Raw genomic sequence first — 26,948 nt, 5'->3', positions numbered from 1 at the left:
TTTTTGAGGATGTAACTAGTAGAGTGGATAGGGGAGAACCAGTGGATGTGGTATATTTGGATTTTCAAAAGGCTTTTGACAAGGTCCCACACAGGAGATTAGTGTGCAAACTTAAAGCACACGGTATTGGGGGTAAGGTATTGGTGTGGGTGGAGAATTGGTTAGCAGACAGGAAGCAAAGAGTGGGAATAAACGGGACCTTTTCAGAATGGCAGGCGGTGACTAGTGGGGTACCACAAGGCTCAGTGCTGGGACCCCAGTTGTTTACAATATATATTAATGACTTGGATGAGGGAATTAAATGCAGCATCTCCAAGTTTGCGGATGACACGAAGCTGGGTGGCAGTGTTAGCAGTGAGGAGGATGCTAAGAGGATGCAGGGTGACTTGGATAGGTTGGGTGAGTGGGCAAACTCATGGCAGATGCAATTTAATGTGGATAAATGTGAAGTTATCCACTTTGGTGGCAAAAATAGGAAAACAGATTATTATCTGAATGGTGGCCGATTAGGAAAAGGGGAGGTGCAACGAGACCTGGGTGTCATTATACACCAGTCATTGAAAGTGGGCATGCAGGTACAGCAGGCGGTGAAAAAGGCGAACGGTATGCTGGCATTTATAGCGAGAGGATTCGAGTACAGGAGCAGGGAGGTACTACTGCAGTTGTACAAGGCCTTGGTGAGACCACACCTGGGGTATTGTGTGCAGTTTTGGTCCCCTAATCTGAGGAAAGACATCTTTGCCATAGAGGGAGTACAAAGAAGTTTCACCAGATTGATTCCTGGGATGGCAGGTCTTTCATATGAAGAAAGACTGGATGAACTGGGCTTGTACTCGTTGGAATTTAGAAGATTGAGGGGGGATCTGATTGAAACGTATAAGATCCTAAAGGGATTGGACAGGCTAGATGCGGGAAGATTGTTCCCGATGTTGGGGAGGTCCAGAACGAGGGGTCACAGTTTGAGGATAGAGGGGAAGCCTTTTAGGACCGAGATTAGGAAAAACTTCTTCACACAGAGAGTGGTGAATCTGTGGAATTCTCTGCCACAGCAAACTGTTGAGGCCAGTTCATTGGCTATGTTTAAGAGGGAGTTAGATATGGCCCTTGTGGCTACAGGGGTCAGGGGGTATGGAGGGAAGGCTGGGTTCTGAGTTGGATGATCAGCCATGATCATAATGAATGGCGGTGCAGGCTCGAAGGGCCGAATGGCCTACTCCTGCACCTATTTTCTATGTTTCTATGTTTCTATAAGGCCACCCTTCATTCTCCTACGTTTCAAACAATAAAGATATAGCCTGGCCAGCCTCTGCCTATAATTCAGGCCTTCTAGTCCTGGCAATCTTCTCTACATTCTTTATCTGTGCTATTATCTGGTTGTAGATAGAGTATATCACATGGAATTTACTGCTGATAATGCTTGATAACTTGCCTAAGACTTCACATGTCCACCAAGTTTAATTGTCATTCAACCATACATGAATACCCATGAATACAGCCAAATGAAACACTGTTACTCCAGGGCCAAGGTGCAAATCACAGTACAAAGTCATACACAGCACAAGGCACATATAGCATATACAAGATAGCAAGCGTATAAAAGATAACAGTAAAATAGTCACACGATTTTTTAAAAAAAAATCAGTGTTTAAAATTATGAGAGGCAAGAGAGATTAATTTTAGTTTTCATTAAGCCCTTGACGTCTTTGAGCCAATAAGTATGATTATGGACCAAAGAGGTAGAAAAACAGAATTGCCTTGCCCTGTGACAACAGTGACTAAGAGCATTTTTTTCAATTTCAATAAATGCTGCCAATTGATGTCAATTCAACTGAGATGGCAACAACTGAAAATCTCCCAGGTTCTTGTAATGGCTCCTGATAAATTCCTGGAAACTCTAGGATTTTCTGGGAAGGTTGGGGATCCACATTCTCTCACAACATTGTTGATCTTCAATGCTCTCCGGATTGACCTGCAAGTCTACACAGCTGTAAAATCGAACAGCAAATGGAAGTTTCAACTTCTGGGAAACAGCAAATGGTCAACATTGTAGTTGTATTTACAGTGTCGACATTTGTTAAATAAAAGTAAAGTTCAAACTTCAAAGTAAATTTATGATCGAAGTACATATTTGTTACCAAATACAACCCTGAGGTTCATTTTCTTGCATGCATACTCAGTAAATCCAAAAACCATGATAGAATCAATGAAAGATCACACCCAACAGGACCAATAAACAACCAATGTGTAAAAGACAACAACTGTGCAAATATAAAAGAAAAAAATAATAATAAATAAAAAAACAATAAATGTCATGAACATAAGATGAAGAGTCCTTGAAAGTGAATCCATAGGTTGTGGGAACAGTTCAGTGATGGGGAAGTTACATCAAATGAAGTTATCCCTACTGATGTTTGAGGGGTAATAACCATTCTGAACCTGTTGGTGTGAGTCCTGAGGCTTTTGTACTTTTTTCCTGGTCAGCAGTGAGAAGAGAGCATGACCTGGGTGGTGGGGGTCCCTGATGATGGATGCTGCTCTCCTGCGACAGCGTTTTGTGTGGATGTGCTCAGTGGTGGGAAGGGCTTTACCTATGATGGACCAGGCCATAACCACTACTGTTTGTTGGATTTTCCATTCATTGGTATTTTCATACCAGGCTGCGATGCAAACAGTGGATATACTTTACACCGCACATTTATAAAAGTTTGTCAAAGTTTAAGAAGAATTTAAAGTTGCTGACCCTCTCCATGTCAGATCCCTCAGTGAGGACTGTCTCAAGAACCCCAATGTCAGCAAGACCAAGGAGCAAGTAAAGATAATGATTGGTTAAATATAAACTCAGTGGTCACTTTATTAGGTACACCTGAAAGTTAATGCAAATACCCTGACGACCATGGTAGGGCAGCAGCTAGCACGACACTGTTGCAGCTCAAGGCATCAGAGCTCAGAGTTTGAATCCAACACCAGCTGTAAGGAGTCTCTATATGTCCTCCCCGTGGAATGCGTGTGTTTTCCCCAGGAGCTCCAGTTTCTTCCCACAGTCAAAGAACATACCGGGTAGACTAATTGGTCATTGTAAATCATTGTGATTGGTCATGATTAAATCGGGGTTGTCAGTGGTTGCTGGGGCGGCGCCGCTTGAAGGGCTGCAAGTGCCTGCTTCCTGCTGTATCGCTAAATAAATAAAAATTTCTATCAGCCAATCATGTGGCAGCAACTCAATACATAAAAGCATGCAGCCATGGTCAAGAGGTTCAGTTGTTGTTCACACCAAACATCAGAATGGGGAAGAAATGTGATCTCAGTGACTTTAACCGTATAAAGATTGTTGGTGCCAGAAAGGATGGTTCGAGTATCTCAGAAACTGTTGATCTTCTGGGATTTTCATGCACGATAGTCTAGAGTTTACAGAGAATGTTGCAAAAAACAAATTTTAAAAATCCAGCGAGCAGCATTCTATTGGTAAAAACTCCTTGCTAATGAGGAGAATGACCAGAGAAGCTAAGAGAAAGGCAACAGTAGCTCAAATAACCATGCATTACAACAGTGATATGCAGAAGACCAACTGTGAATGCACAACACATTGGACCTTGTAGCAGATGGGCTACAGTAGCAAAAGACCACAAACATATACTCAGTGGCTGCTTTATTTGATACAGGGGGCACCTAGTAAAGTGGTCACTGAGTATACATTAGCTGCACATTTAATTTTATGAAGGAAAATGATAAGGGAAATTTGGTAAGAAATGAATTACAATGGTTGGGAGGATGACATTATTTAATCATGTTGGGATTGAAATATTTTGGTTCTTGAGTGTTGGAAAATATCTGGGTGGAATGAAAGAATATATACTTTGAACTCTGTGAAATATTGGGATAGGATATTGGGAAAGTTGTGAGATGTAAAGATGGTATATGGAAGTGAAGGAGGGTGAATGATTAAGATATTGATGCATCTGGCATGACTGAGATGTGTGCTCCGGAAATGCTAGCTCTCATTGTTGACCAACACACATCAAAGTTGCTGGTGAACGCAGCAGGCCAGGCAGCATCTCTATGAAGAGGTACAGTCGATGTTTCGGGCCGAGACCCTTCGTCAAGACTAACTGAAAGAAGAGCTAGTAAGAGATTTGAAAGTGGGGGGGGGAGGGAGAGATCCAAAATGATAGGAGAAGACAGGAGGGGGAGGGACGGAGCCAAGAGCTGGACAGTTAACTGTCTTCTCCTAACATTTTGGATCTCCCCCTCCCCCTCCCACTTTCAAATCTCTTACTAGCTCCTCTTTCAGTTAGTCCTGACGAAGGGTCTCGGCCCGAAACATCGACTGTACCTCTTCCTAGAGATGCTGCCTGGCCTGCTGCGTTCACCAGCAACTTTGATGCATGTTGCTTGAATTTCCAGCATCTGCAGAATTCCTCGTGTCTCTGATTGTTGAATTGTGTTTAGGAATTTAGTGGAAACTGCATAAGCAAGAGAGTGTTCATTTTTGGAAAAAAAGAGTGGTTAATAAGCAGAGATGCACAAAATGGAAAGATAGAAGAAGTTGTAAGAGGTTTGAGTAGAGTTTAAATACCAGCACATAATGAATTAGTGAATGGCCTGTGTCAGTGCCGAAAATTCCATTTTACATCCTGTTAACTGTGTATAAATTATAAATTTGTGTTTGAAGCTGAATTATCAGACCAACTGATATTTTTTCTCTCTAATGTATTTATCAAGGTTTCCTTTTATTGTGTCTTTGTTATGTGTCTCAGCAACATGTGGTTGTGAATTCCATATCCTAATATCTTTCTGGGTGAAACAGTTTTTCCTGAATTCCTGCTGATTTCCTTTGTGACTACCTTATATTTATGGCCTCTAGTTCTCCCCTGCTAGTGCAAATACTGTTTTTTTCTCCAAATCTTTCCTACCAAAGATCGTTCATAATTCTCCCAAGAGGATTATTATTTTAGAATTTTGAATTCCAATTCATTATCTAGCTCTTCTTCTCATTCCTATAATGTAAAGATTTGCCCTTCACAAACTTATTGCTCCTCTATAAACAGTAGCCACACTTAGTAAGAAAAATGAAATGAAGCACTTTGAGTAATTCAGGTAGCGTGGTAGCATAAGCGGATAGAACAATGCTTTACATCACCAGCTGTGAGATCATTCATACCGTTGTCTGTAAGGAGTTTGTACATTCTCTCATGACCAAGTGGATTTCTTCTGGGTGCTTCGGTTTCCTCCTATATTTAAAAGATGTATATTCAGGGTGAGGGAGTTGTGGGTATGCTACGTTGGTGCTGGAAGCTCAACACAACCCTCACAAATTAGATTTGATGCTAATGATGCATTTTACTCTATGTTTCATTAACATCTGACATATAAAGCTAATCTTTAAAATAATATTTAATTTCTCAAAGTTACATTTAGGTGATTAAATGCAAATTTTTCTTTTCAACATATTTGGAGCTTAAGTTAGGAAAACTTAGATTTAAGCATTATCCCCAAATTCCATCACAGCATCACTGAGAATTTGTAATGGAGTCAAGCCTTTACAGTTCAAATTTATAGATGTCCAATCTGTTATAATAAAACATGTTTATCATATGAAAATTAGGCATATAAAATCTATTCACCCAAATAATAATAAACTTGGTTAACCTACTTACTGTCAAGTCTGTACAGGCAGGCACTTTCCCATCTACAACCAGCTAACCAGAGTCACCTGCCATTCGTTTCCAACTCATCACCTGCAGCCTATTTAAACCTAGCTCTCATCCACAATCCTTGTTGGGCCTTCAAACCAACCAACCTCAACCAGTTGCTCCTAGCCTTCAGTTATCTTCTTGCCTTGTTGTGTTAAGTACCCATTCTCTCTTGTTTTGTAGCCCCTTGTGGCTTGTTACTTTGCAGTTTATTATTAAACTAATTGCTCACCGCTACAGTATCTCTACTGCTCTACATTTGGGTCAAGCTTCTGCTACATTTCCTGACACTTATCAAACTTGCACAGAAAAACATCTGGATTACTCTTACATAGTGCCTGTAAGTAAGAATATACACAATATCTGCTATCATGAAAACCAGTTTGAGAAGCGTGTCAAATATACTGCCTGCCGAAATAAATTACATTTCTAGTGTTCCGTACATTTGCTTACTACACTCTGTTAAGTAAGGGAGAGTCCCAAAAGTTGTATGCTTATTAGGCTTTCATTGACATTATGAAATATTTGACACTGACATTAATTGTCCATTATTGGATGCATTTGGTATTTTAAATAAATAGCAAATTTTATTACAATTCTAATGCACACTAAAGTAAAATCATTACAGTATTCCATTTTTCGTTCCCCTTCCACCACACACATTTAATATCAGATCCTGGAAACTGATTTTACATTTTATTTTATGACTGTGTAGTGGTCCCACAAAAACACTTGCGTTGTTTTGTATTCTTCATGTTTATAACATCAGTTGTAATTTGAAGTAAAAACAGAAATTTTTGAAATACTTAGCAGCTCAGGTAGCATCCATGGAAGGACAAATGGCTGATGTTTTAGATCTGGGATTCCTCATTGCCAGCATTTTCTGCATTTATTTCACATTACCAATAATTGTTGTTTGAGTTTCTTCCATGAATTGCAATTTACAGCTGTATCCAGGGAGCTTTTGGACTCAATTTGATCCAGTCCCAAACTGCTTCAAAATGTCTGAATAACTGTGATATTACTGCAATGATTTTTAATGTATTTTACTTAAAATTAAATAAAATATGAGTCAATATTATATGTCAAAACCTTTTGCAGTTCAGGTTTTACATTCTGAGTAGTGAAATGGTTAACATTGCAGTTTCTGGTATGCCACAATTAAACAGAACCATTCTGTCTCCCTCTAAGGATGTTTACAAACTGAGAGCTTGTAATGAATTCTTGCTTTCACTCAGGAATGAAACTGAACTAAACGTGGATGCAAGTCAAAATATGATTCAGAGAGTGTTTAATTTAACTAGTGTATAAACACAGTACCTGTAATGAGCACTGTATTTACATCATTGCACTACAGGAGAGAACATTGCACTGGAACTTAATTCAGAAATTTTAGGTCAGTGTAAAGTACTAAGTTCAATCCCTAGCAAAAAGGAAAAGAATCCCTGCTAAGCAATTAGTTCACTGGAAACCACAGCTTCCTCCTCTGTTCTTTTAAATTATTTCTGAAGCACCGAACAGTGTACAGGTTATATGACTAGGTACAAAAACTTGTGTAAAATTATAGGAACCAAACACAACTGCAGCTGTCAATGTTCAGGTCTAATGGCTTATTCCTACAACTCATTAACCTTCATAGTAATATTTTTGTTCTCGGAAGTATGAAGTGAATGTCTCTTTGTAGAGAACTGGTCATTACAAGATTAAATTTGAAAAAAAAATCCCTCTATCTGACATCCCACTTCACTTTTTATAAATATTTTGTTTCAAAGATGTAATGTAAAAATAAAAATTGGTAAGTATGTACTCTGTAGTTGCAACAGCCGGTATGTGAACTCAAGGCTGACAAAACACAAAACCAGAGCTGTTACTAAGCCTCTGAAGTCAGGCCAAAGGGCAAATCTAAAAGTGAAGAATTGAAAGCACATATTAACAAGAACTTCTTCACACAAAGAGTGATGTGTTTAGTATAATCTGCTGGGCAGAGTGTAATGGAAAAAGCACTGAGGGCATTCAAACTGCAGCTGGATCCTATAAAGGTTGAGTTGAGCTTCAATGGGCCAAAAGTGTTTTTCACACCCTAACTTATGAAACCTAGAGGAGATTATGTTTCAACTTCAGTTACTAAATGCATTGAGATTTATGTAATGTTACTGTATGTATTTAATGACAGCTGATTGGTATGATGAACGCCTACACAGTAGAGCACCCCATCTGATGATATTCATCATGAAAGGTGAATGATAGTTGTATTGCACTTTGTTTATTGAGTAATAACCAAACAAATCCTGTCAACAAGGAAACAAAAAATTGTTCTTTCAAATCTGTCCACTAATTAAAACTTATAAACAGGTCATTTGTTTATGTTCATCTTGCTGATAGGTTGAAACAAACTTGAATGAACAAGTTCACTTTTCAAAACATTGGTATGAATCTTGCAAGTTAATAACTGGTGGTTCCAAAGGGGCCACTGGCCTTCAACTATTCCAATTTAAATATATCACAGATTGATAGCTTCATTTGCCCTCAAGTCTGTCACTGGACTCCATTTGGAGTTCATCAGTAAGCCCAGTCTTGCTAGCCTCAGCCGCATTGGCATAGACCCTGTTCTTTTCACTGTGGATTCTTGGACTGTGCACTAGGGAAGGCCAATTTCTGTATCATTATTTTACTTTACTATAATTTTGTTAACAAATTCAAAGTACCTTAATTTGCATTCAAGTAACTTTTAAACTTTTCTGCTCCTATTTTTAATGTTTCTTAATAGTTTTGAAATGATTCTGAATGCCAGATATATAAAAAGATATTCAAAATAAAATTTGTTTTCCCAAGAGCTAGAGCCCTGGTTCCAGATTTAGCTTCTATCAAAGTCTATAACACATTCTAACAATGGGTCCTGGAGGTCTAATTTCTGCCCAATCTTTCCTATCCAAGTTGAGCTTTCAGAGTGCTGATAGATTTGGCTCTCAAGCCAACTGAATTTGGGTAGGAGGCTGGGGACAAGGAAAATCCATTGGGTTGTTTCCCCATTTACTTTCAAACATTAAATTTCTAATTACATGAAGAATTTGGACAATCATATCTTGGCTAAAGGGTAATGGCATCTTGCCCATGGCTGGAATCTCATTAATTCTTACCACTTCCTAAATCACACTCACATTTATTGTGTTTTTATGACCAGCTAGTACTTTTTTCCTCACCTATTCCTCTTACGTTTTCTTTTCACTTTGCTACCTTACACTTTGTTCTCTTCCTTAATTTCCTTACTGAGACAGTCTAACTTATTTTCTCCCCAAAATCTGCATAAAGCACTTATTCAGTCCTAGTGCCTTTAATATTTGTTTTAGTTCACTATTTCCTTTCTCTTATTCGGCTACTTACCTAATATTTTTTTCCACGTACTGTAAGATCTCACACCTATGTTCATATCCAACCCCCCTACCACACGTTACTTGGCTTTCCCATTCATGGTGTTTTAATCACATATATTAAAAAAAAGTTGACTATTTCCTTATATCCCTTGACAGAAATCCTTCCATTTCTTTCCAGCAACACTTCGAATTTATTCCTGGAATTCATTTGACCACCGAATTTCCCTTTCAAATTACAACCTGCCTCATCTCTGACTTCCCATTTACCCCAATGCTTCAGTTATCAATCTGTTCAATCAGAGTCAATCCCATCTGTGAAATATCTAATTTCCACTTTGATTTTTCTTTTCTAACCAGCTCCTGACTGGGCCACAGCAAGTAGTGTAGGGATTCACACTCCGTGGTCAAAGCTGAACACCTATACTGAGTTACCATGGAGAACAAAAATGTGGTGGTTAGCGTTACACTTTACAGTGCCGACTGTGAGATCGGAAATTATTTCCTGCCACTGTCTGTAAGGAGTTTGTACATTCTCTCCACTGGATGGGTTTGCTCTGGGTGCTCTGGTTTCCTCCGACATTTCAAAGACACTTGTTTTATGGTTAGTAAGCTGTGGGCATACTATGTTGGTGCCAGAAGCATGGCGACACTACATTTCAGATTGTATTGGTTGTTGACATAAACAATACATTTCATTATATGTTTCAATGTACATGGGACAAATAAAGCTAATCTTAATCTCTTGAACTTCGAATGTTAAATCTAACAACAAATCAGGAGATCATGTACTTTACCATTTATATCACCTTCTTCTGCAAGTGAAATGTTAATCTCCAGATACCTGTATCATATATATTTTTTAGAATATCTTCTTAAATTCTCACTTGTCTCCACTCATATTCACTCAGGGCCCAACTTGTACATGACTGAACTTCCAGTTCTTTGACTCAAGATCACCCAATACACCTTCATGGCTCCTGTCCCAGATGCCTTTCATATACTTCCTTTCAAAACAGACATCATAAGCCTTTACCTCAAACCCCACATTGAACAACTGTCCTTGAAGATGAATATGCCTTCATAAATCCTTGAATATTTCTTTAATAAAAGAGGCTTAGATGGGGTGGTATTTTTCAGTATATCCGAGAGGGGTTTTTAAAATAGTATCTGGAGAGTCAACTAGAGGGAAAAAGATAGTGATTCTGGTTTGAGTGATAGAGTTAATAGTGGATGAAGATTTTCAGAATAGTGACAACAACTCATTATGCTTTAAGATAACTATGGTTAAAGATAAAATTAGGAGAGGGTAAATTACAGCAGGATAAGATATGAACTGAGGGGTACTGATTGGGAATTGCTGCTGTCGGATAAGCCCATATCTGACATGTGGAAGCTGTTTAAAGATCAAGTGATCAGATAGCAGGATTGGCATGTTCTGGTAAAGAGCAAACACAAGGATGGTAAGGTAGAAGAACCTTGGATAAAATGAGAAGACCTAAATTTAGTTAGGAAGTAAAATGAAGCATACATAAGATTCAGGAAGACAGATTCAGGCTGGCCCCTTATAGAATATAAAGATAGCAGGAAAGTGGTCAAGAAGGCGATTAGAAATGCCAGAAGTGCCATAAAATGTCCCTGGTGAGCAAGATCCAGGAGAATCCCAAGGCATTTTCATAAGAGGATAACTATCAAGAGGGTAGGTTCACTTAAAAATAAAGGAAAGAATCTGTGCTTGGAGACAGGGCAAGTGGCAGAGATATTAAATGCGGAGAAGGATTTGGAGGATTGTGAAAGCAGAACAGGGCATGCTAATACACTGGGATCTTTTGAGACCAAGGAGAAGGTAATACTGGATTTTTGGAAAAGCACAAGTCCTCAGGGCCTGATCCAATATGTCCCAGAATATTGAAAGAAGCCAGTGAGGAGATTCCTGGGGCTTGGGCAAAGATCTTGGACAGTAGCAGGAAGTGAAGTCCCAGTTATTGGAGAGTAGCATTTGTTGTACTTTTGTTCCAGAAATTAAATAGGGATAATTCAGGTAATTATAAGCCAGGGAATTATGATTATATGATAAGGAGGCTACTGAAGAATACTGAGCAATTGCATATATGCACATTTGGAAAGGCATGATCTGCTAAGAGACTGTCAGCATGGCTTTGTACAGAGCACTCATGCCTTACAAACTTGTTCAAATTTTTTGAGGATGTGACTAAAGATGTAAACTTGAAGAGGGTAAGACTGTGGATATTACCTAGTCTTCGAAAGCATTCGTAAAATACCTCATGGTATGTTGATTCAGATATAAAAAGTGCATGGGATCTGGGGTGAATTGCAAGTTTTGCTGAAGAAGACAGAGCAGCAGTTGAAGACTATTATTCTGGCTGGAGGCTCATGACCAGAGCTGTTGTGCAAGGATTAATGCAATGTTTTGGATAATCTAGATGGGTGGATTAGCGCGTTTCTGAAAGACACCAAGATTGACAGAGCTGTGAACAATAAAAAGGTCCATCAAAAAATACAGCAGGATATACATCAATTGCAGATATGGACAGAGAAGTGGCAGATGGAGTTTAATCCAGGGAAGTGTGAGGTATTGCCTTTGAGAAGTGAAAGGAGAAATTATGCAGTTAATGGTAGACCCCTTAAGAACATTGAGATACAAAGGAATCTTGGGGCCCAGGTCCATAGTTCATTGAAAGTGGCTACGCAAGAGGATAAGATGGTAAAGAATACTTGCCTTCATTGGTAGGGGTGCTTCCCAGCAGCTGGAAGTGGCAGCGGAACCTCCCCCATTACTCGGCCTGACCCAGAGTGCCCAACAACACGAACCGCCGACATCAAAGAGCTGACAACAACACACTGCATCGATGGAGACCTGGAAAGATGCACTACCTACCGAGGAAGTGTGGGAAAAGAGCTGGGCTGCTGGTCAGATTGAAGCTGAGGGGCTTCAGGGTCTCTAAGCCCACCATCCTACTAGCTAATGTGCAAGCCATAGAGAACAAGGTGGATGATCTTAAAGGGAGACTCACCTACTGCAGGGAGATGCAGAACTGCTGTGCATTCTGTTTCACCGAGATCTGACTCTCCACTGCCACCCCCGACTGCGCCATCCGACCGGAGGGATTTTTGATCCATCGGATGGACTGCACGGCGTCTTCGGGCAAGACGAGGGGAGGTGGTGTCTGCCTACTGATCAACACTGCGTGGTGCTCAGACACAGTGGCACTGACAAGCTCCTGCAGCCCGGACCTGGAACACCTGTCGGTGAAGTGTCGTCCCTACTATCTGCCACGGGAATTCACCTCGGTCATACTGACAGCGGTCTACATTCCCCCCAGGTGGACGTGGAGTGTGCTCTGAACATACTGCATTCCAACATCAGTGAACTTGAGATCAGGTATCCGGAGGCTTTGCTCATTACAACTGGGAAGTTTAACCAGGCCAAACTCAGAAAGGCGCTGCCAAAGTTATACCAACATGTCTCCTGCCCCATTAGAGGCCCGAATATACTTGACCACTGCTACACAGCAGTCAAGGACCATCCCACGACCTCACTTCAGAAAATCGGACCATCAGGCCGTACTCCTCCTCCCGGCTTACAAACAGAAACTGAAGCGGGAGGTCACGGTGTCAAAAGTAGTGTCGCGTTGGACGGAGGAAACGGATGAGGTCCTCCATGACTGCTTTGAATCGGTGGACTGGCCAGTATTCAAGGACTCAGCAGCTAACCTCGATGAGTATGCCTCAGCTGTTACGGACTTTATCTGGAAATGCATGGAGGACTATGTGTCTCGCAAGACCATCCGGGTATTCCCTAACTGGAAACCTTGGATGAATTATGAGGTCAAGTCCCTTTTAAAGGCTAGAGCTGCGGCTTTTAGGTCCGGGGATACCAGATGCTATACGGAATCCAGGTGTGAATGCCGGAAAGCCATTAAGGGTGCCAAGAGACAATATCGAGCCAAGCTGGAAGCCCAGGCTAACCAAAGGGATGTCAGTAGACTATGGCAGGATCTAAATGAGATCACTGGGCGCAAAGAAAAGGCTGGGAATATCAATAACCGTGCTGCTTCTCTTCCTGTTGAACTTATCTTATTCTACACAAGATTCGAAGAGAAGAGGAGCATCCCGCTCCCTCCAGATGAACCGGACCTGGTGGCATCGAGATTCATCGTCACCAAGGAGGACGCTAGAAGGGCCTTCCTGAAGATAAATCCAAGGAAGGCGACAGGCCCCGATGGCGTCCCGGGACGGGTTCTCCGGGCCTGTGCAAGTGAGCTAGCTGGAGTGTTTGCTGGTATCTTCAACTGCTCCTTGCTTCGGTCTAAGATCCCCTCATGTTTTAAGAAGGCAACGATAATCCCAGTGCCGAAGAAGAGCAAGGTGGCATGCCTGAATGACTATCGACCTGTGGCTCTGACATCAATTGCTATGAAGTGCTTCGAGAGATTGGTTTTGGCACACATCAACCACAGCCTACCGGTCAACCTCGACACTTTGCAACTCGCCTACCAGAGCAACAGGTCAACGGTAGATGCCATCTCTCTGGATATACATTCCTCCTTAGAACACCTCGAGAATAAAGACGCATACATAAGGCTCCTTTTCATTGAGAACAGCTCTGCCTTTAATACCATCATTCCAAATAAACTGATTCCTAAGCTCCAGAACCTGGGCCTTAGCACTCAGATCTGCAGCTGGATCTTCAACTTCCTCACAGACAGGACCCAGGCTGTAAAAATAGGGGACAAGCTCTCCTGTACAATCACTCTGAGCACCAGTGCCCCACAAGGCTGTGTAATCAGCCCCCTGCTGTACTCACTGTACACCCATGATTGTGTAGCCAAGTTTCCATCAAACTCAATATATAAGTTTGCTGATGACACAACAATTGTAAGCCATATCTCGGGTAATGATGAGTTTGAGTACAGAGAGGAAATTAAGAACCTGGTGGCATGGTGCGAAGACAATAACCTATCCCTCAACATCAGCAAGACGAAGGAATTGGTTGTTGACTTCAGAAGGAGTAGCGGACCGCACAACCCCATTTACATCGGTGGTGCGCAAGTGGAACAGGTCAAAAGCTTTAAGTTCCTCAGGGTCAATATCACAAATGACCTGACTTGGTCCAACCAAGCAGAGTTCACTGCCAAGAAGGCCCACCAGCACCTTTACTTCCTGAGAAAGCTAAAGAAATTTGGTCTGCCCCCTAAAACCCTCATTAATTTTTATAGATGCACCGTAGAAAGCATTCTTCTAGGGTGCATCACAACCTGGTATGGAAGTTGTCCTGTCCAAGACCGTAAGAAGCTGTAGAAGATCGTGAACACGGCGCAGCACATCACACAAACTAATCTTCTGTCCGTGGACTCACTTTACACCGCACGCTGTTGGAGCAGTGCTGCCAGGATAATCAAGGACAGGACCCACCCAGCCAACACACTTTTCATCCCTCTTCCCTCCTGGAGAAGGTTCAGGAGCTTGAAGACTTGTACGGCCGGATTTGGGAACAGCTTCTTTCCAACTGTGATAAGACTGCTGAACGGATCCTGACCCGGATCTGGGCCGGACCCTCCAAATATCCGGACCTGTCTCTAGGTTTTTTTGCACTACCTTACTTTCCATATTTCTATTTTCTATTTATGATTTATAATTTAAAATTTTAATATTTACTAATTTTAACTATTTTTAATATTTTTAATATTTAATATTTGTAATCCAGAGAGTGTGAAGCGCAGAATCAAATATCGCTGTGATGATTGTACGTTCTAGTACCAATTGTTTGGTGACAATAAAGTATAAAGTATAATAAACATTTATAAATGTTCATTTAGCTTTCCAAACATACTATAGTAATAAAATGCCACAACGTTATACTGCTTTTAAACCTTTTAAAGACGTACATTATCTGATTCACAGAGTGACATTATTGATCTCATCACATTCGTTTATCACTTATCAACTGTCCCACCTCATTGAGATTGCCGCTCGGATCAGTAACGTGCTTAGGAATGGCTCCCTTTATAGCCTGTCTTCTGTTACTTCCGAGGTATCAAGAAACTTGGGGTGGCACGGTAGCTGAGCGCTATTGCAGCACTCGCCATCCAAGTTCAGTTCTGCTGCCGTCCATAAGAAGTTTCTATGTTCATCCTCGACCACATGGGTTCCCATTGTTTGCTCCAGGTTCCTCCCACATTTGAAAGATGTACTGGTTAGTAGGTTAATTGGTCAGATGGGTATAATTGGGTAGTGTGGGCTCATTGGGCTAGAAGGTCCTGTATCTCTAAATAAATAATCATTCTCCTCATACTGGCCTCCACCATGGCATTACAATGACACAGGGGCCAGCTCCCATAGGTCTTCTGAAGGCATTGCGATTTCACAGGAACCAAGTCCAATCAGTAGGATTACTAATGGCATTTTGATGATACAGGGACCAGTTCCAATAGTTTTATTCTTGGCATTGAGATGACACTGGGACCAGGTTTGACAGGTTTACCGATGACTGAAATCCCATCATTCCATCAGACGTGTTGCCACTTGTTCAGGTGAAGGGCTCCAGATCTGAAACATTAACCTATTCTCTTTTCAGAGACGCTGCTTACCCTACAGGGAATTTTCTGCTTTTGTTTTGTATTTGCAGGATCAGCAGATTGGTGATTTTCTTTTACCACTTGTGTTGTCAGTTCATAGGAAATGAAATTTCCTCCAGTCAAATGCCGTGAAGAGCAAAATCACCAAATTTTGGTCTCTCCTGAATCTCAGACTGAAATGCTTGAGCCTTCAGTGTCATACAGCTCTGTAACAGACCTTTCTTTTGAGACCTTTTGAGCCCAAGAGCTTCCAACCTTTCACCATCAATGGCCAGACCACTGCACAATGTAGTCAGCTTCCATCCAGATTCTTCTACATAAATAAATCTATTATCTTCGACTCAACTACAACACGCTAAACATCCAATTCTGCAAACTTCAAGCAAAAATACCTTCTATTTTTGACACCAACCTTACTTTCTCAACATCTTAATCTATGCTGCTCCTCATTCCAATTTGACTTGCTTTCCATATTTAAATTGTCTTGCATCTAACCTCTACTTGCCCCACCAGAACTCCCCGTTTTTTCTCTCCCGAATTGTTGTAATCCACCCGTTTTTTTTTACCAATTTTGTCGTGTTCCGGAGGTTCTTGCCAAACAGACCCCTACTCTCAAGCTCCTTAAAATCTAGCACGTGACTACGCCTTTTGATGATATAATAAATTTTGGCGTCTACTTTTGTGCACTGTCTTTATGAATGAATACCTTTTTATTTCAGATGACAGCTTGCGCCTTGATGTGATTGGAACATGTTAAAAAAAATCTCAACTAGACCTTCACCAGTTAAACTTCCTTCTTTCATTTAACCCGAGGCTAACAATGAAATTTAACTGCTATTCCACGTTTTCCCTTTTCGGTTCCTTAAAGAACAACCCCCACCCACCCACCCACTTGCAGCTAGATCGACCAGCAATGCTACCCATCCAACTCATAAAAAGTCTTTTTGCCCGTTATGGGTTCTGTCTTGGCGAAGCGGTGGGGAATAGAGGGTACTTGATACTGAAAGTTTTCGAGGCAAAATATTAAAGTTTCTCAGCAGTCAGGATACTGGGAAAATGCTGACTTGGTTTAATACGAAAAATTCCGGCCTCCCAATGAGAGATCAAGCCTGAACTGCGGACGCTTGTGAGACTCAACACGAGCCCACAACATAATCATCACTCCCACGCCAAACCTAGGCGAATAGAAATATAACCTAACATCAGGAAACAACCCGACACGAACTAAATAACGAAATAGAAAGAATGCATGTCACCCGCACCCACCCCACCCTCTTCCTGAGACAGGTTCCAGCGCTGCTCCAACTACCTAACCTTATTGTCAATCGCCGGCACCCAACCCAGGCCCTACGCCCATTGGCTTTCTCCGTCCTTTTAACCCGCCCCTCGGAAAGGTCCATAAATGATTGGTCTGTCGCGATGTCAATCAACTCAAGCTACCAGGGAACAAGTTGGGTTGCCTCACTCATGACGTCAATTGCAGGTGGGGAGAATTTAGTTGTGATCCGGAAATGTTTTTTGGTCTAAACTGGACAAAAGCAACATTTATAAGTTCAACAAAGCCCAAAATACGAGGTAACCATTTGATTATTTCCCTCTTCAACAAAATGCACAACAATCCGGCGCGACACTTTGTGAAAATACCAACCCCCGTGGCGCGAACTCCCATTAGCTGCTCGCCTTTGACGTCTGAGCAGAGTAAAGGGTGCTGCGTTCTGTTACGCAGTGCTTCGCCTTGGGAGAAAAAAAATAGATCCCGTGTTTCAAACACCGGCAAAGTCGTCAACGAGCTCCAAGAATCGGCTGTTTGATGAAAAGTCTAACATCATGGTTTACCCATTAAAACACAAACATAAGTCGGAGGCTGCGTCTTATTTTGGGGCATTTCCCGTGGTGGCGGAAGGATGCGAAGCGCCGCTGTTGTAAGAGAAGGGGCTGGTCTATATGTGGGAGACTAAAAATAGCAACATTGTATCTTTTTTATACAATTATTCATTTCGCGGCTGATACAGTATCCTCTGACTGGTGAGTAAAAATAGCAACATTTCTGCTTCCCCCAGCCACCCAAATGTATCTGCTTGGCAGGGAAACCGGAGCATGTTTGGAGTGGATATTTGCTTTTCCTGCCCCAGAGTAATGACAGGCACCGCAGCATCAAAGCTTCGGGGGGCTGACTCTATATAGAACAGCGGGAATAATACCTCACAGTGCTTACCTACTGATTTCTTTTTATTAATTTTTAAAGAAATATAAATTGGCAGGGGAATATCGTCCCAGGTCCCCGCCCCTCTCCTTGGGCTCATCCTCGAGGTGATGTTACAGTGGGAACGAGTTCTTTTCTATATTAACCCGGAAATATTCTGGCATGTTTGTCTAATTTTCCCCCCTACTCTTGAAGGATTTTTCTGACAGTTGAGGAGAAAGTGAATGCTGTTTCTGCGAACACTCAGAGGTTTAAAAGTTTGGAAAATTGTCAGGGTCGCCGTCAAAGAGGCAGGAATCAGTAAGTTCAACCAAACTACTTGCTATTTACTGATTATTTTTTTTTGCGGGGAAGGGTGGGAACAGAATCTTTACTCCTGCATCTTTTTAGAGCTATACGCTTGATTTGGGGGGACTGTTTCAGGATTGTGTGAGTGTGCTGTTCCACATTCCCTATCTACGTGATCAGTAAATGGGTAGAATCGTTCTGTTGGCTGTCATGTATTCTTCAGGGAGACGCGAAAATTACCCTGTTATGAAGTAATCCAACTAATTTCCAAAACATTCAGTTACGCGTGCGAGTCGGACGTTCTCATTGAAGACATTAATTCAGTTAATACTTCAAAACACGACCTCATAAATTCCCACATCACGTTATTGTAATTTGGCAGTGAGATGAATGTCCTGTGTAACTTAATAGCTTGTCAGTTCTGTTGAGTCGTCATAGAGAATTTAATTTTATTGCGAAGTTCTTGTACCAGACGTGAATACGGCTAGTAGTTTGTTTTGCCAGTGATTGTTTTTGTATCAAGCTATATTGTTGGGATTCAGTTATATGTAATTCCATTAAAGACTTGGACTTTCAACGTATTAAAAGTGCCATTAAACGGTTTATTTTGCGCTATATTCCCTATTAGCATATGCTAATTATTCTGTGATCTTCAGTCCTTGGTGTTCAGGATTGCTAAAACAAGTTTTTCATCTATCAATGCAGTTTTAAATAAAACATTAATTGATTTCTGTTTTAAAATGGACAGACTGAAGATTGTTTTGGATTCTTGATGGATGGTCCAGTGGTAAATCTTGTTAAAGGTCACGCTTGTAACATGATGTAGCACAGATTTGTTTTGTCATTTGTAATATAATACAATATTGTGAACTTGATCAAAGTTAGTACGATTGCTCCTTGACAGACAATAATCATAAAGCTTTTTTAGGGCTAACTGGCATTAAATTACATTGGAAATATCTGCTCAGATAACATTTTCATACGTGTAATTGGCTGGATACTATTTAACAGTTCTAAAGCATTATAGAAAAATTCTTGCATTTTCTGACCTATTGTAAATTGCATTGCCATAAATGATTCCATTGTATTACATTAAGAATTTAGACATACAGCATGAAAAAATCATGTAAATATGTTGCTGCTTGTACTTTCAGACTGTGGTGTCAACAGACTCATTGAATTAAATGCTCCTGAGAACATTAAGAATGTAGTTTGTTTATTATCCATAAGAGTAATTTTTGCACTTATTTAAATAAATCTAGAATTATGTTTCTCACAAAGAGATGCAACTAGTGCATTCTGCTTATATACAGATTAATTCTGTAAACGTAAAGGTTTGATCTATTTGGTATACTAATCTGCACATGCATCCTGTTCCGTAGGAAGTCATTGGCTTGGATGTTGGAAGGAAAAATAGCAATTCAAAATATGGAATATCACAGGTTAAATGATTTTTTGTATAATTTATCACCGTCAAAATATTCAAAGTCAGTAGTTATCAGAATAGCGGATTATGCCAGTGGTTCACAACTGAAAGTTTGATATGGAATTGGTCCACCTTATTTTTTTAAAAAAAGGCTACAGTTGCAGTAATACAAGCAATTTTAATTGTAGGTTTAGCGATACTAACTTCTGATTTTTTGAATTGATTTTTTAATATATAGATTAAAGTGTTTGTAAATTTGGTTTTGAATTGCCATGGCAACAGTAGGATATTTTCTAGATGATTTTGAGTCTCAAAAGTATTGTAATTCTAGATTTGGTGAACAGATATCATGTGACTGATTTACCTACACTTTGGTTGGATGTATCTGGGTAGCTTAGCTTGTGAACGCTTTAGGAGGTCCTGACAAGTAGTGTGTGTGCTGCATAAATACTTGTACATTACTGTACTGAATGTATTTTGTGTAAATATTAAGTCTTTGAACTTGAAAGTATTTTCTAAACAACTGGAAATGATCATGGAATTGAAGTTGGGTTATGAATTTATCATTTTAGGAAATATACAATTTTGATTGTGCCATCAGGCAGATTCAGTTATCTTAAGCAACAAATTATATTTAAAATCATTATCAAGGAAGTACGGCAGAGTGCAAATCAGAATATATTATACTTTTCAAGCCAGATGAAAATGTGGTTTCTGTATTAAGTAAATCGTTGTAATGGCCAATGGAACTAGCATAGGTATGGGGAAGTTCATATACTTCTAATACAGCATGTGTCTTTTATTGCACATCTTGGCAGTAGATTTAACTTTCTGCACCTGCGTCTGGGGTTTCCGAATTGTACATTGTGGTGAGATTTGTAGCTGCCAATTCCTGTCAGAATTTAGGCTCTTATCTACAACGAATTGATACTGACTTAAAACTAAGCTTTATTTTGGTCCTTCTGTAGTAAGAGTTGCTGCAAAACAAAATAGCTGAAAAATACCATGAAATAACTTCAAATACACATTTGCTTCTGTTGTTCATGGGACCTTCATATGGTTACAGCCTGAATACAGAGGGTTCACATACATTTCTTGTGAGGAAAGGCATTGTGTTTGTTTTGATAGATGCATAGATATTTAGCACTTGTACCGTCTTTCATATCTTAAATAATTTGGCTAAGTGAGGCTCCAAACAACTTCTTAATTGGTTTTGTTGAGCTGCAATATCGACAGATAAAATCTTTTGAGATTTCTATGAAGTGTTATCACTCTCTAAAATATAATATGGTGAGGAAGACTGTAATACCGAATTAACAGACTGTTTGGGTAAGAGTCTGATACAAACCAGGACCTCTGCCACCCTTTGTTTTGGCATGATAACAGTGAGACAAGTGGAAAAGGAGATGGGGGGGGGGCACAAAGTGTAATTGGAAAGAAGAAGCAAAGGATACCTGTTTTGTTTTAAGAGGAAAAACAAGCCTGTTCTAAGGCCATATGAAGTGTTGGGAGGAAACAGGAAAAGGAAGGGCTAATTAAGGAACAACTAACAAAGAATTAATCCAAGGATAAATATGGGGTGCATCAGAGAATGAGAGGAGGACTTCCTTGATTGTTTTACTTAAGGATAGGTGAATTAATGGTAAGGAGTTTTGGCGCTGTGGAAATTTATTGATAATAATGGCTCAATCATTTCCTGTTTTTAATTTTTCAGCGTAAATGGATTCTTGCTGCCTGTCCAACATAAAATTACCATAGAACCAAGAGGGAAATTTTATAGATTATTATAGGGATATCAGCTGGATAACTTTGCTTAGTCATACCACAGTACATGGGAATGGAGAGACATTTTCATCAGAACATTTTAGAGTACAATGACTACAATGTAACTCGCATGATGCTTTTAAACTCATAACCTCACTACTAGTATCAGACTGTAAATGAGTAATGTTAAGCAATTTCTTCAGTCCCAGCTCAAGAATGGGAGAACAGAATCTGCAATTATTAATGCTGGCATGTTTTCGTCGCTCAAGTGGACAAATTGAGAAACTTGGAAAACCTATCCCCAACTCTGCACTGAAAGCTTAGTGAGAGACAATGTTGAATTGGTGTACTAACCAGCCACATATTTTCATCAAGGTCTCTGTCTGGGATGTAGTTGACCAGTTAAATTAAATAAATTACTAATCTGCGATTTGGAAATTAGGGTTCAAAATCTTGAATTTTAAGTTCCGTAATAAAGTGAATGTTATAGTACATTTCTTAGGAGACCATGAAAAGATCAAACTTAAAACATTCAAGTACAAAGCACACTTAGAAGAATCTGGCAGCTAAATTAATAGGCTTGAACATACCACCCCACCCATAACTATTTATTTCCTGTCCATTTACAGATAAACGTGGTATAGTTATGCAGATCTTTTCTTATATGTTGCCCACTGTAGGTCTTTGGTGCCTTGGCTCTCTTTGTTTTCGTCTATCAGCTCACTTTCTGTTTATGGGGGAATTGCTGTGTTCAGTTGTCTGGTGCATTTTGCCTAAGTAACTATGTCAATTCATTAGCTGTGAAGCATGCTGAGATCTTCTCACAATGTGCGTTCTTTGTTTCTGTTTTTGCTTGCACTTTTCTGTGAACAACTGTGTAGCTGATTATGGTTTAAAGTGTCAGAACTGCAAGTTGAAGATTTTATTTTAAGCTAGCAGCCAGTTCAATAGAGTCCTGGAGATAGTTAGGAAGTCCTTGGCTATTTGTTAAGGGACTTGAGAGAAGAGTTTCCATTAAGGATTCTGTTAGAACTGCTTGAGGTTGCAATTGAAAGATGGGATGACTAAATAGTTGTGTGATGGAATCTGGAGTTGGGATCGTACAAATGCCATGTTTAATAGTAGTGGAAGTCCTTGTGAATTTATTGAAAAGTGGCATTATGTTGTGCAGACAATTTTAAGTTTGTGTTTAAAATTCTGTTAAATAGTATTGATTTGAAGGTGCAGACAAGTTTTAGTAGTGTATATTTCTTTTTTTTATGTGATTGTAATATGGCCAGCTTGTATGTCATTTCAATAAATAACTTCTAAGTGGTAGTTACTTGAAAATTATGATAACTTTTTGCATATGTTCCTTTCTGCAGCTAGTGGTGCATCAGGTGTCAACCTTTATATTTCTTTAGCATTTTTTTGGGCTTTTTGTTTACGAAGCCGAGTTGCTAGCTCGACACTCAACCCAACATGGATGGGAAGTGTGTGTGGAGCCAGCCGGATTCAAACTCAAGATCACTCATCTCAAAGTCCGGTGTGGATGTCTCTATACCACTGGCCGAATAATTCTGAAAAATGCCTGTTTTTGGGGAAAACCAAAAAATACTGCAGAAAATATTGTATAATAAATTAGTTTGCTGATTATTTTGGGTATCATTCAGAGAAAAATTTAATAGTTACTTTAACTATGATGACAAATAAATAAAATTACAATGAAACTCTTCAAAAAGATAGAGTATGTAGTCAGTATATGTATTGACTCTTATTAAACAGGAAGAAGCGGGAAGAATTCTGTTAATCATTGCAGTCCAAAGATTTTACATTTATCTCAATTTAATTGAAAATTTGTGAACTATGAATGTGTACTGTTTTTTCTGAAGAATGCAGTCCTAATCTCCTTTCAGGGGCATCATGTAACATGCTTGTAAAAGTTCATTCCTGACCTATTGTGTTGACTGGACGGAAGTTTGCAAGTTCAGTTTGTGACCATGTGGATTTCCACTGGGTGTTCTGGTTTCCTCCCACATTTTAAATGTTGGTAGATTGATTGGCCACTGTCAATTATTTCTAGTGTGTATGTAAGTGGTAGTCTGAGGAGCTCAACAGAATAGGTTACAGGAGAAATTAGTAATCAGATGGCATTTTTGTGTGAGTTGTGATAGACTCTTATGGTATGCTCTAACTCTTCCTATGTCATTTGCAAATATAGTAACACACATTCATAATGTTTGCCACAGGTTGTATTGCACTTGACTATGTCCATAATTTGAGTTTATAGCCCCACATCCCCTCGTCCTTCTCCTGGCCTATTCCCATGGCTGGAGGAGCAGACTGGAAGGAGTAACTAGGTCTCGGATGGTGAATTCAGTGACTGCACTTCTTGGCCCTTGACTGCTGTAAGGATCAATGGCCTTTTCAACTGTTCTTAAATGTCTCTGATAATCAGATACATTTAAGACTGATAGTAGAAGTTTCAATATCTTTAAATATCGTTCTGTTAATATTTAGAAATAAATTTCAAATACATGTCTGGTGTAAAATAATTAAAACCATCAGAGTGAATTGACATTAGTTCAGGAGGGAGCTCTGGAAAGAAACAACTGTAATGTATATATCAGAGCATCTAAGTTATCTGCTCCAATGTACTGCATGGTGGAAACAGAATTGTGTGTCCAAGTTCCTACTCAAACCTTGAAGTTCAGGAACCTTATTGATCTGAGGGGTGTGGGATGAACTGTTCCTGCCCCCTTAGTGTTACACTAGCTATATATTAAAAAGATGTGTTTTAAAATTAATACTGACATAAGCTGAAAATGTTTCAAATGTATCTCTTCATTTCCAATTTGGTTTTACTAACATGTTTTTGAACTGTCTAGAAATGTGGAATGGCTCATGACATCTTGTGTCATCAGAAGGCCATCTGGGCTGTTTGGAGGAAGGGTCTTAGGGTATGTCACTGTGTACATACTAGTCATGGCTTGCAGTTTGCACTGCGTCATGGAGCCCCTGTGCCAGCAAGGCCAGTAGAACATTGGGAGCGGTAAATGGAAAGCGTGACCCCAGAGATCCTGCAAGAGGCAGACACAAAGTACAGACTGTCTCCAGCACAATTTAGCCTATTAATTAATAAAGTAAGCAATCAAGCCATTTACTTTTTGCAGTTTAAATAAATGGGGACAAGTAATATGCCCCAGATTTGACTACCATAAAACTGAAGTATCATGTAAAAGTGCATCTGTTCTCTCATGCAGGATGATCTGGAAGTCTAGGGAGAGTGGGAGAGGTCAAGTGGCATCTAACCTCCAGCGCTATGGTGGGTAGGCTTGGCATTCTAGCACAAAATGGCTAGTCTCCCTGGTGGGTTTCTCTTGACAGTATAGTTATCTGTATGATTACATTATCAATGTGGACGCAGGAACTGGTGAGGGTACATCAGGCCATTATTTCTTATCCAGAGTCTACTGGTTACTTTTATGTAGTCTTCCATCTGTAGTGAAAACATGGATGCATTTTAAACAACAGTAATATGAAAATTCCTTCATTGTGGTTGGAACAAATGTTCATGGACTGTTAAAGTGTTTAAGATTTTTGGAAGGTATACTTAATGTTGACCAATTTCACACATGCAAGGGTTTTGGGATTCAGTGACCATCCCATCCTTGGCTTACAATGACATCTAATTTTTATTTTTCACACACAAATGTAGATGTTTGTTTACCACTCCCATTGTATTCATATATACCTGTACTGAAATTATCATCTACACTTGCACTCTATGTGACAAATTATTACCTCAGAAATGAGCCTCTTGCTGTTTCTTGGAGCCCGTGCATCGAAGTTTCTTGGAGCTTGCTGTAAATCAAGGTGACTTGCACCTTCCAGTTGCTTTTGATAAAAGCCATAAAAGCAAGCAGCTTTCAATCTGAATTTTGTTCTCAAGTTTAATACTGAAAATCGTTGTTTACTGTGCATTGAACCTTTTTTTGCCAAATTTGCAAGACCTAGTCCAGCAACTTTTTGAATGCAAGCTATCTGATGTTTAGTCCTAGTTGACCTTTGCTTGAAGACGTCTTTTATCATTCTTCCTTTGCTGGTTCAACATAGTGCTTTATGATAGCGGATGTATGACTCTAGTTACCTTAATACGTTAAGTATTTAACCTAAGTACTTTAATCAGTGAAGTGTATTCTGAAATATTTTAAGATTGTTTCAATTTTACTTGTAATACTTTGCCATGTATTTTCTTACTGCATGTAAATGGATTTTTTTAATATTACAACTGCAGTGGATACTAAAAGTAAGTAATTGTGGGATTTAAAAAAATTAAGATTGAGATAATTTTATCCTTTTAATCAACTTTCAACTTTTAATTTTTCCATTTGTATTAATATTTCAGTTATCTGAAATATTGTGTTTACATTATTCCTTTCTAAACTGAATGACTTGTGTAAATACATCTTGGTGGATAATATCAGTGGAGCTTCTGACAATTGCTGAAACATGACTACTTAAAGTCTTGGCTACCTTGCACTCAACTGAGCTGAGAGTTGTAATAGTGACATGTGGAAGTATAAGGCAGCTATGAAGCCAAGTCATTTTTATGACAAGTGTGATACTATTGTCAACCAATGCTTTATATTAATTGAAAATGATGAATGGTTTTACAGTCTTGATGGAAAAGGACAGTGGGCATTGAAGTTTATATAGATAAGATGCTCTGAGGATGGTTATTTTGCAGGAAGTGATTCATCACTTTATACTGCAGAACCAATGTACTGTATCCAGAACTAGTCAGGGCGAAGAAGTACTTACTCTACTTGCTTGATGGGTGCAACTCCAAAGATACTTGAACTTATCCAAAACAGAACCTCACTTGTGCTTAATATGTCCTTCTATATAATTGCTTTCTCCTGTGATGTACTGTAGTTACTGTGTGTGCTATCTGTGTGAACTAGGAGATCTGTAGTCTGAGGGCTAGATCTATTGCATTCAAAACCAGTGATCCTGAACTGTACAAGAAGTCTAGGTACAACCTACAGAAGACTATTTTAAGAGTGAGAAGACAATCCACATTGAGGTTACAGACAAAAACGCATGCACGTCAGCTCTGGCAGGTTTGCGGGCCATTACTTCCTACACAGCAAAACCTAACATTATGAATGGCTGTGATGTTTCACACCCAGATGAGTTCAACAACTTTTATGCACACTTTAAAGGAGAGAATAAAACTACATAATTCTGAATCCCTGCAGTATCTGGTGACCCTGTGATCATGGTCTGGGAGGCTGATGCCAGAACATCTTTCAAGAGGGTGAATCCTCACCATTTGTCAGGCTCCGACGGTGTACCTGGTAAGGCTCTGAAAACCTGTGCCAACCAACTGGCAGGTATGTTCAGGGACATCTTCAATCTCTCACTGCTGCAGGGAGGGTGCCACCTGTTTTAAAAGGGTAACAATCATACCAGTGCAGGGTGAGTTACCTCAGTGGCTTCTGCCCAGCAGCGCATACCTACTGTGATGAAGTGCTTTCAGAGATTGGTCATGGCTAGAATAAAGTTCTTCCTGAGCAAGGACCTGGATCCCTATCACCTAATAGGTCTACAGTGGATGCAATCTCA

General features: G+C 39.8%; 1 protein-coding gene and 1 long non-coding RNA gene across 7 annotated transcripts in view; one reads left to right on the top strand and one right to left on the bottom strand.

Moving 5' to 3' along the window:
- Positions 1-1,096: 1,096 nt before the first annotated feature.
- LOC134355673 (uncharacterized) lies at positions 1,097-17,382 on the bottom strand. Its single transcript, XR_010020156.1, has 3 exons — positions 17,306-17,382; positions 5,159-5,228; positions 1,097-1,985 (listed from the first exon to the last, which is right to left on the bottom strand). It is a non-coding gene; the product is annotated as an uncharacterized LOC134355673 (long non-coding RNA).
- A 166-nt stretch (positions 17,383-17,548) lies between these two features.
- The window catches only part of mef2aa (myocyte enhancer factor 2aa), a 197,366-nt gene continuing 187,966 nt past the window's right edge, over positions 17,549-26,948 (top strand). For 3 of the 6 annotated variants that reach the window (XM_063065928.1, XM_063065929.1, XM_063065927.1), the window contains exon 1: positions 17,739-18,160. The gene's annotated coding sequence lies outside the window, so the exon portion shown is untranslated. Of the gene's footprint in view, positions 17,683-17,737; positions 18,161-26,948 lie in introns of those variants that run through there. The other 3 variants (XM_063065922.1, XM_063065924.1, XM_063065930.1) reach the window with 3 other exon arrangements.

Source organism: Mobula hypostoma, chromosome 13 (genome assembly GCF_963921235.1).
Source record: "Mobula hypostoma chromosome 13, sMobHyp1.1, whole genome shotgun sequence".
Classification (NCBI taxonomy): Eukaryota; Metazoa; Chordata; class Chondrichthyes; order Myliobatiformes; family Myliobatidae; genus Mobula; species Mobula hypostoma.
This window is presented reverse-complemented; position numbering and strand designations above follow the sequence as displayed.